This window comes from Oratosquilla oratoria, chromosome 18 (genome assembly GCF_046742065.1).
Source record: "Oratosquilla oratoria isolate Oo_2021 chromosome 18, ASM4674206v1, whole genome shotgun sequence".
Lineage (NCBI taxonomy): Eukaryota > Metazoa > Arthropoda > Malacostraca > Stomatopoda > Squillidae > Oratosquilla > Oratosquilla oratoria.
The window spans coordinates 59,837,464-59,847,463 of record NC_134794.1 but is presented as its reverse complement, the minus strand read 5'-3'; positions in this window follow the sequence as shown (position 1 = coordinate 59,847,463).

The following is a 10,000-nucleotide window of genomic DNA, read 5'->3' as shown; positions in this document are numbered from 1 at the left end:
TGACCTCAGCTCAGTCCGCTCGTGACCTCAGCTAGAGACCTCGTTTTTCTGCACAGACACCAGCTAGCGAATACCTGTGAAATTTATATCTCCGAATAGTGTTAAGTGATTGTGTTGTGTTTTTGTGATTGTATACGTATAGCGCTATACAGTTACATATATAAGATAAAGTGCAGTGTTCTATTTAAATTCAAAACAGTTTTCTGTTACCGTACTCCATAGGTAGGATAAATAGTATAAGGTAAGCAGAGTAAGCCTCGCGTATTTAGTTTATTAGAGACCGCTTTGATTTTTTGTTGTTGTTGATTTGTATTTTCTCTTTGCCGTTTTTATTGCTGAAGGGGAAGCGAAATGGCTTGTGAAGGTTGCGTGAACCTAGAGGTTCGTCTCAGGATGTGTGATGAGGAAATTCGTCTTCTCAGGAGTGCGCTCCGTGAGAAGAGTGAACCCTCCCCACAACCCAAAGAGCGTTCCACTTCTTCCCCTACTGTCACTGCCATGAGCGAGTGGCGCTCCGTGGGGTCCCGTTTGTCGAGCCCGCGTTCGGTAGACGTGTGCCCTGTGGAGCAACCGCTGGCTCTAGCCAATCGTTTTGCTCTACTGGAGGATGAAGTGGCTGAAAACCAGGAGTTCTTGGTGGTGGGGGACTCCATGGTGCGAGGCTATGACGACATCCTGCAGCGGAAGACTAAGCGACGTTGCAAGCTTGTATGTCAACCGGGCCGTGGGATCGTCGATTGTACCCGGTCCATCAGGGAGCAAGGACGGAAGAACACGGTTACGATTGTTCATACGGGAAGTAACGATGTAGGTAGGGTGAGATCAGAGGAGCTTGTTCGGAATTACAAGGTCCTCCTTCAGGAGATGAAGGAACGTGGGAGCCGTCACGTAGTCTGTGGGATCCTCCCGAGGATTTACGCAGGCTCGTGTTGGAACAGTAGAGCCATAGGGATCAATGATAGGATATCGCAGTTGTGCACACAATTGGGATACCACTTTCTTGATCCTTGGTATCTCTTTTCTAGGCGCCATGACCTTTACGCTTCTGATGGGATCCACCTTACCCGCAGAGGCAAAGATGTTCTTACAAACCTCATAGTGGGAGTTTGTAATGAATTAGCTCCTTTTTTAGGGTAGAAGCCCAAAGGGAAGGGGAAATAGAATATACTTGGGAAAACAGTGTAGAGTATAGCATTAATGTAGAACAATGTGCCAATATAGGACAAAATATAATTTTAGGATATAATGTCGCTAGAGGACGAAATGTCACATTAGGATGTAATGTCATAGGACAAAATGTCGCAATGGGATGTAATGACAGTGGAGGACAAAAGATCACGATGGGAAGTAATGATAGTGGAGAACAAAATATCACGATAGGATGTAATGATAATGGAGGAGAAAATATCACGGTAGGATATAATGTCAGTGAAGGACAATATATAATTTTAGGAAGGGATACCGGACACAATGTCAATGAAGGCCAAAATATCATGATAGGATGTAATGTCTCTAGAGGACGAAATGTCACATTAGGATGTAATGTCATAGGACAAAATGTCGCAATGGGATATAATGACAGTGGAGGACAAAAGATCACGATGGGAAGTAATGATAGTGGAGAACAAAATATCACGATAGGATGTAATGATAATGGAGGAGAAAATATCACGGTAGGATATAATGTCAGTGATAGTGGAGAACATAATATCACGATAGGATGTAATGATAATAGAGGAGAAAATATCACGGTAGGATATAATGTCAGTGAAGGACAAAATATAATTTTAGGAAGGGATACCAGACAGAATGTCAATGAAGGCCAAAATATCATGATAGGATGTAATGTCGCTAGAGGACGAAATGTCACATTAGGATGTAATGTCATAGGACAAAATGTCGCAATGGGATGTAATGACAGTGGAGGACAAAAGATCACGATGGGAAGTAATGATAGTGGAGAACAAAATATCACGATAGGATGTAATGATAATGGAGGAGAAAATATCACGGTAGGATATAATGTCAGTGAAGGACAAAATATAATTTTAGGAAGGGATACCGGACAGAATGTCAATGAAGTCCAAAATATCAAGATAGGATGTAATGTCAGTGGAAGACAAAAGATTACGATGGGATGTAATTATAGTGGAGGAAAAAATATCATGTACTTTAATGCTCGTAGTATTAGGAACAAATTTCAAGAAATACAGGCGTATGTCAAAAGCGAAAATCCCGATATGATAGGAATAACTGAGACATGGTTAAATGGCACAGAGTTCGAAGCTGAAATTAATATTGCGGGATTTAAACACTTTCATCAGGATAGAAACCACAAGAAAGGTGGGGGTGTTCTATTGTACGTTAAAAACAATGTTCATGCTTGTGTTTTAGAGAAAGTGAAACAGGATGCATATGATAGTTTGTGGGTTGAGTTAACCCAAACAAATGGACAAAAAATGAATATAGGTGTAATATATAGGCCAAAGACATTATCATTAGCAGACGACCAACTGTTATTTCAAGAACTGTCTAGTTTCTGCAACCGGGATTTATTGATGATGGGTGATTTCAATTTTACTGACATTGATTGGATGACCCTTGAACATGGCCATATAGGTAATCGCTTGATTGATTTTCTTGGTGACAATTACTTAATTCAGCATGTAAAAGAGCCCACAAGATATGGAAACTTACTCGATCTTTTGATCACTAGCCGCGAAAGCATGGTAACTGATGTAGAAGTCGGTGAATCTGTTGCAAATAGCGATCACAACTTAGTTAGATTCAAACTCCTAAACAATTTTAGAATAGATACTTGTGTTTCTAAAATACCCGATTTCAGTAAAGCTCAGTTCATAGGACTACGTCAGGAGCTTCAGCTTACAGATTGGGAGGCAAAATGAAACGAAAGACCTGTAGATCAGATGTGGGAAATATTTCAAAATACGCTCACTAAGATGATTCAAACTTACATTCCTTTTAAGGACAGACGTCCCCCAAATCAGGCTCGCCCAAAGTGGCTCGACAAAGAAACTGAAAAAAGTATTGCTAAAAAGAGACAGGCTTATAAGAAATATAAGTGCTCGGGTGCATCTAATGACTATGAAAATTATGTATCAATACAGAGAGATTTAGAAAAGACAATAAGGAAAAGAAAACGACAATACGAAATGAACATCGCTGATAAATCCAAAGAGAATCCCAAAGAATTCTATAGTTACATTAGAGATAAAAAGGTTGTTAGGAATCACATTGGTCCACTATTATCTGCTGACGGTCAACTTGAATATTCAAATGAAGGAATGTGACTAACTTACTCGAATTCTACAACACAGTTATCTCGAATTATGACAAAAGAAACAATATAGATTTAATATATCTAGACTTTGCAAAAGCTTTTGATACCGTCCCACACGAAAGACTACTTACTAAATTAGCTTTGCATGGAATAAGTGGTAGCCTATTAGGTTGGACTAGTAATTGGTTGAATGGTCGAAAACAGAGAGTTGTTTTAAATGGAAAAACTTCTGGATGGAAAAGTGTTGCAAGTGGAGTTCCTCAGGGTTCCGTTCTTGGGCCACTTCTATTCATAGTATATATATAAATGATATAGACCATGGACTAAAATCTACTGTTTCCAAATTTGCTGATGATACAAAACTGTGCGGAGTGGCAAATGATCACTCAAACCAATTAGATATTCAAGAAGATTTAGATCAATTACAGCAATGGTCTGAAAAGTGGCTAATGAAATTTAACACAAGTAAATGCAAGGTAATGCACATAGGTAAAAATAACAGTAAGTACGATTACAAGTTATTTGGTAATTCGTTAACAAAAGTGGATGGTGAAAAAGATCTCGGCGTAATTATCAGTAACGACCTCAAATCATCCAAGCAGTGTATTTCAGCCTCTGAGAAAGCAAATGAGATTCTGGGACTGATTGCGCGATCTTTTGATTTCAAAAGTCCATCACTCATTAACAAGCTATATAAATCGTTAGTTCGTCCACATTTGGAATATGCTGTTTCTGTATGGTCACCGAATCTCATTAAAGACATTGACAGACTGGAAAAAGTACAACGGCGAGCCACAAAACTGATTCCAAATATCAAAAATAAATCAAACGAAAATCGACTAAAACACATGAATCTGTTTTCCCTAAAAAAGCGTAGACTCAGAGGTGACTTGATACAGGTCTTTAAGATTTTAAAGGGAATTGACAACATCAAAAGTGACCAAATTTTCACATTGAATGAAAATCAGACAAGAAACAATGGTCTCAAACTGTCCGGAAATAGATTCAATTTGGAAGTAGGTAGAAACAACTTTGCCAACCGTGTAGTAAATGAATGGAATAAACTTCCTGCACAGGTAGTGCAATGTAGTTCAGTTCGAAGCTTTAAGAATCAGTTAGATAAATACCTAAGTAAGATGCTGTAATGATTATAATTTATCTTATATTATTTGTTTTTGTTTTGTTATCATTTGTCTGTCTGATTTTCATTTATTATTAGTTATATGTCAATTTATTATTGTTTACTATTTACCTGTTTATTATCTAACTATACCTATGCATTTATTTATGTATTTTATTTGTTATTTACATTATTATAGTTTTTATTTATTGTTTTATTATTAATATGATTTTTTTTTTCGCATCCGACCTAGATATGGATCAAAAGGTCTCCTGTCGGCATGCTCCGCCTTTGTAACCCTTTGTAATGACCACAATTATCACCACCTCATCATCCTCACCATCACCATCACTATCATCTCTACCATCACGTCATCTCCGTCACTATCACCACCATCATAATGACTGTGCCGGGGGTCACTGTCCTAATCATCCTAGCTGCCGTCAGACAATTTTATTCAAAGCCCCCTCGCCCTCCCTCCCTCCACCCATCCCCTGTAACGAAAGCGTTGGGGGGGGGGGGATCGCTCCTGTAGTGCGTAAAAACTGACTACGGCCGAAGCCGTTGGTTCATCCAGTGAGTTCGGACCAGTTAGGTCGATGGTAATCATCCCCCTGTGGCCCTTGAGAAATGATCCCGGACCGCACGTTGATGAGGGAGGGGAAGGAAGTTGGGAAGAAAGGGAGGGGAGGGAGGCTGGGAAAATCATGCGAATGTTTTCTCCGTTCTCGGAGGTGGTCGCTGGCTGGTGTGGAGAGACCGGCTACTTCGGGGATCCAAGAACGTTGAGTTCGGGAATTGAAGATCATTTCGCTCCCCGCAACTCCCTTCAGACCGACCAGGGTCCACGCTCAAGGTGAATAAAATCGTCTGGTGACAGCCAGAACAAAGACTGGAAAGGGTCGAGGGGGTTGTCGAAGGTGGTCCAGGGCGAGCAGCCTCCCCGCCCCTCAGCTGAATAAAATAATCTGGACTTGGCCTGAATGAAATCTGTAAAGGGCGTCGTCTTCGAGTTGAGGGAGAGCATCTCTGATCCATACCCATTTTTTTTTTTTTTTTTTTGCGGGAGGAGGGAAAGTGGAGTAGGCTGTGGCAGTTTATATCGCAGAAGGGTCTAGGGCGACGGTATGGACATCGACAAAAGATGCCTGAAGGGTTAAGAGCAACCTGACAAAGGAAGACCAGCCCGACGAAGGAAGACCAGCCCGACGGAGGACAAGGAGGAACCAGACTAAAAAAAATAGGAACCCGACGAAGGAGAACAAGAAGAAGGAGAAGGAGAAGGAGGAGGAGAAGGAGACGGACCGATGAAGAAAGAGCAGCATCCTGCCAAGAGAGGAAGACCATCCCGCCGGGGGCAAAAGGGCGGGCCGGAGGCTGCAGAAGCCTCGCCGGCATCCAAGGATCCTTCAAATTGCGTCGCGGTCCGAGACGCAGTCGCAACTGACCGCAGCGGGGGGAGGGAGGGGGGGGTAGTGAAGCCTCCAGGACGCCTAAGGCTGTGTGCATTTGTGTGCGGAATGCTGGGGGGAGAAAAGGGGGGGGGGTCTTACTGCACATAGCAACGGGCGGCGTACTCCCTACGGGTTGGTTCACCGGAGGAACCACAACTCTGTCAGTCTTAGTTCGTAAGAGAGCTTACTCGAAGTAGGGTGGGACGAGGAAGAGGGGGAGGGGGGAGGGGGTTTGCCCCCTGGCAAGGCTGGCCCAGGAGTGCAAGGTTGCCAGTGATGTGTGACGGCGAGCCAAGATGTGATTCACCACGGTCCTGAACCTCGTGCCAGACCCGTGATCGGCAGATTTCACCCTACCGAATGAGATCTCGTATATGGCCAGAGCTATAGGTAATGGTGGGACCTTACACGCATGCACACACGAACACACACACACACACACACACACACACACACACACACACACACACACACACACACACACACACACACACACACACACACACACACACACACACACACACACACACACACACACACACAACTCCTTGCCTATTAGAGTTGGAGCGCCGGCTCTCAGTGCAGCAATGTTGAATTTTTGAGCCCTAGACGTGAGTCGAACTCGAATCGCTGAATTAGCCGTCGAGAGCGGTACCACTACACCGTCGAGTCGTGTGTTCGTGTGTGTGCGCGCGTGCGTGTGTATGTGTGTGTGTGTGTGTTTCACCATGGTCTTGGATCACGTGTTGGACTCGTGATCGACAGTCATTAACCTTTGGATGAGAGCTCAGTGCTCGTATGACCGATCTATGGGTAATACTGTGACCATACACGCACACACACCCAACTCCCCGCCCACGAGAGTTGGAGTAACAACCCGCAGCGCAGCGATACTGAAATTACTTCAGTCCTGGACGGGATTCGAACCCGGACCGCCGTAGTGCCAGGCGAGAACTCTAACCACTGCGCCACGAGGTTGTGTGCGCACGTGTACGCGCACGTTTGCCTCCGTTTGCGTGTTTGTTAATTCCTTGATTTCCATAAGACGGTGCTTATACATATATTCACGTCCGTAAGTCCACCTATGCCGCAAGATGAATTAACTCACATGAACATTGAGGGACCAGGGGGAATATAACCCCGTGGCCTTAGAGAGAACAAATCTAATGAAGTGCATCACCCAACAGCGTGATTGAAGTCAGTTGGGGTGAGGGTCTGGGACGGGACACGGCCCAGTTTTGTATCCTTCACCATTATTAATCATCACCCACCACGCACGTGATCCACATGCTTGCAACAGAGCGAGACTTCCTCTTGCTTACCTTGCATTTCCCACGACATGCACCCCTAACACAGCACATTTGAAGACAAACAAGTATAGATACCTAGTGTCACCAGACTAACGTATCATAAATCCCTTTATTATAACTGCCCTAGTGTATTACGCATAAACTAACATAGATATAATATACCTAACAATATCCACCAATTATACAACTAACCCTTATATATCTAAACCGTCCCCAATCCATAGATTAACGAGACTAACGCCTTTGCTTACAGCAACCCTTCTAACCCTATATATTCTATGACATCCATGTAATGTTGGCAGAGCTGGAGTAGGTGAAGAACCTACTGCCAGAGGCTGGGTAGGTCACGAACCTACCGGCCGGAGGTCAGAGCTATCGTGCCCTAGGTCAAGGCCTGGCACTTATTGTATTTAGCCCCAAAGGGCATCCGATTTGTAGTTTAATCTCAAATGTCTTCTTTAAAATAAACAACGAAAACTCCCGCTTTGGAGTCTATCTCGCCACATTAAGACTTCCCTACGTAACCATATATAACGGTTACAACTAGTGGCGAGCGGTGCTCCTAAAACAAACATACCTACACAGGTATACAACTGGTGGCGAGCGGTGCACCTACACCGGTTACAAGTTTCCCATGCAAACTTTTCCGCATAAAAATTAGCTGTTTGTTCTGCATGTGATGCGCTAGTACCGCAGTCAATCCCTAATTCAGTTATCTGAGTTCGAATCCCGCCCAAGAATGGAATTTTTTCAGCATCGATGCACTGCGAGCCGGCACTCCAACTTTGAGATCTGTTTTGGGGTGGTGGGGTGGAGTGCCTCAAGGAATGCCCTCCTTGAGGCCCTCCACATTAAATACAGCCAACCTACACTGAACACCCAACAGGAAGCCCCCACCATCCTTCCCAGCCTCAAACCATTCAGAATCCGCCAAACCAGACAACCCAGCTACGAGACAAATCAGCCCTCCCATGAGCAGTCACTCCATCCGCGACGGACACCCAGGCCACAGTAACGGTCATCTGAGTGTCCTTTCCCAGTGGTCACAGTTCCCCTTCCCGCGTTCCTTTCCCCGATATTCAACGTGTCCTTTCCCAGTTTCAGACCAGAATAACGGTCATTTCTTTGTAATCTTTCCTAGTGTTTACTTTCTGTATTTATAATCATCCATTTCTTTGCTATTGTCACAATTGAAAATGCTAACTGTGATTAGCGAAACGTCTTGTATCCTGTTCTACCCATTAGATGGCTTCTATCGGCAACTTGGTTTTTTCTTTACCTCTCCATGCTAGAGAGATCTTTAGAAGACTTGAAACTCTTCATCGGAAACTCATCAGAGCTCAATTTGCTGTTGCATACAATTCAATATGCCTTAAAGAATATATATATATATATATATATATATATATATATATACATATATATACATATATATATATACATACATATATATATATATACATATATATGTAAATATATATGTACGAGTATATATATATATAGGGTTCCGTTCTTGGGCCACTTCTATTCATAGTATATATAAATGATATAGACCATGGACTAAAATCTGCTGTTTCCAAATTTGCTGATGATACAAAACTGTGCGGAGTGGCAAATGATCACTCAAACCAATTAGATATTCAAGAAGATTTAGATCAATTACAGCAATGGTCTGAAAAGTGGCTAATGAAATTTAACACAAGTAAATGCAAGGTAATGCACATAGGTAAAAATAACAGCAAGTACGATTACAAGTTATTTGGAAATTCGTTAACAAAAGTGGATAGTGAAAAAGATCTCGGCGTAATTATCAGTAACGACCTCAAATCATCCAAGCAGTGTATTTCAGCCTCTGAGAAAGCAAATAAGATTCTGGGATTGATTGCGCGATCTTTTGATTTCAAAAGTCCATCACTCATTAACAAGCTATATAAATCGTTAGTTCGTCCACATTTGGAATATGCTGTTTCCGTATGGTCACCGAATCTCATTAAAGACATTGACAGACTGGAAAAAGTACAACGGCGAGCCACAAAACTGATTCCAAATATCAAAAATAAATCATACGAAAATCGACTTAAGCACATGAATCTGTTTTCCCTAAAAAAGCGTAGACTCAGAGGTGACTTGATACAGGTCTTTAAGATTTTAAAGGGAATTGACAACATCAAAAGTGACCAAATTTTCACATTGAATGAGAATCAGACAAGAAACAATGGTCTCAAACTGTCCGGAAATAGATTCAATTTGGAAGTAGGTAGAAACAACTTTGCCAACCGTGTAGTTAATGAATGGAATAAACTTCCTGCACAGGTAGTGCAATGTAGTTCAGTTCGAAGCTTTAAGAATCATTTAGATAAATACCTAAGTAAGATGCTGTAATTATCATAATTTATGTTATATTATTTGTTTTTGTTTTGTTATAATTTGTCTGTCTGATTTTCATTTATTATTAGTTATATGTCAATTTATTATCATTTACTATTTACCTGGTTGTTTGTTATTCAACTATACCAATGCATTTATTTATGTATTTTAATTGTTATTTACATTGTTATAGTTTTAATTTATTATTAATATGATTTTTTTTTTTTTTTTTTTTTTTTTTTTTTTTGCATCCGACCTAGATGTGGATCAGAAGGTCTCCTGTCGGCGTGCTTTGCCTTTGTAATCCTTTGTAATATACATCTACACTGAATAGTTCCCAGCGATCAATTGATAGCGCATTGGTTTAAGTCACTGTAACTTTGTTACGGGTTAGCTGGGTTCGAATCCTCGGCTAGTCCACGTTTCAATTTCCAACAAAATGTCTCCA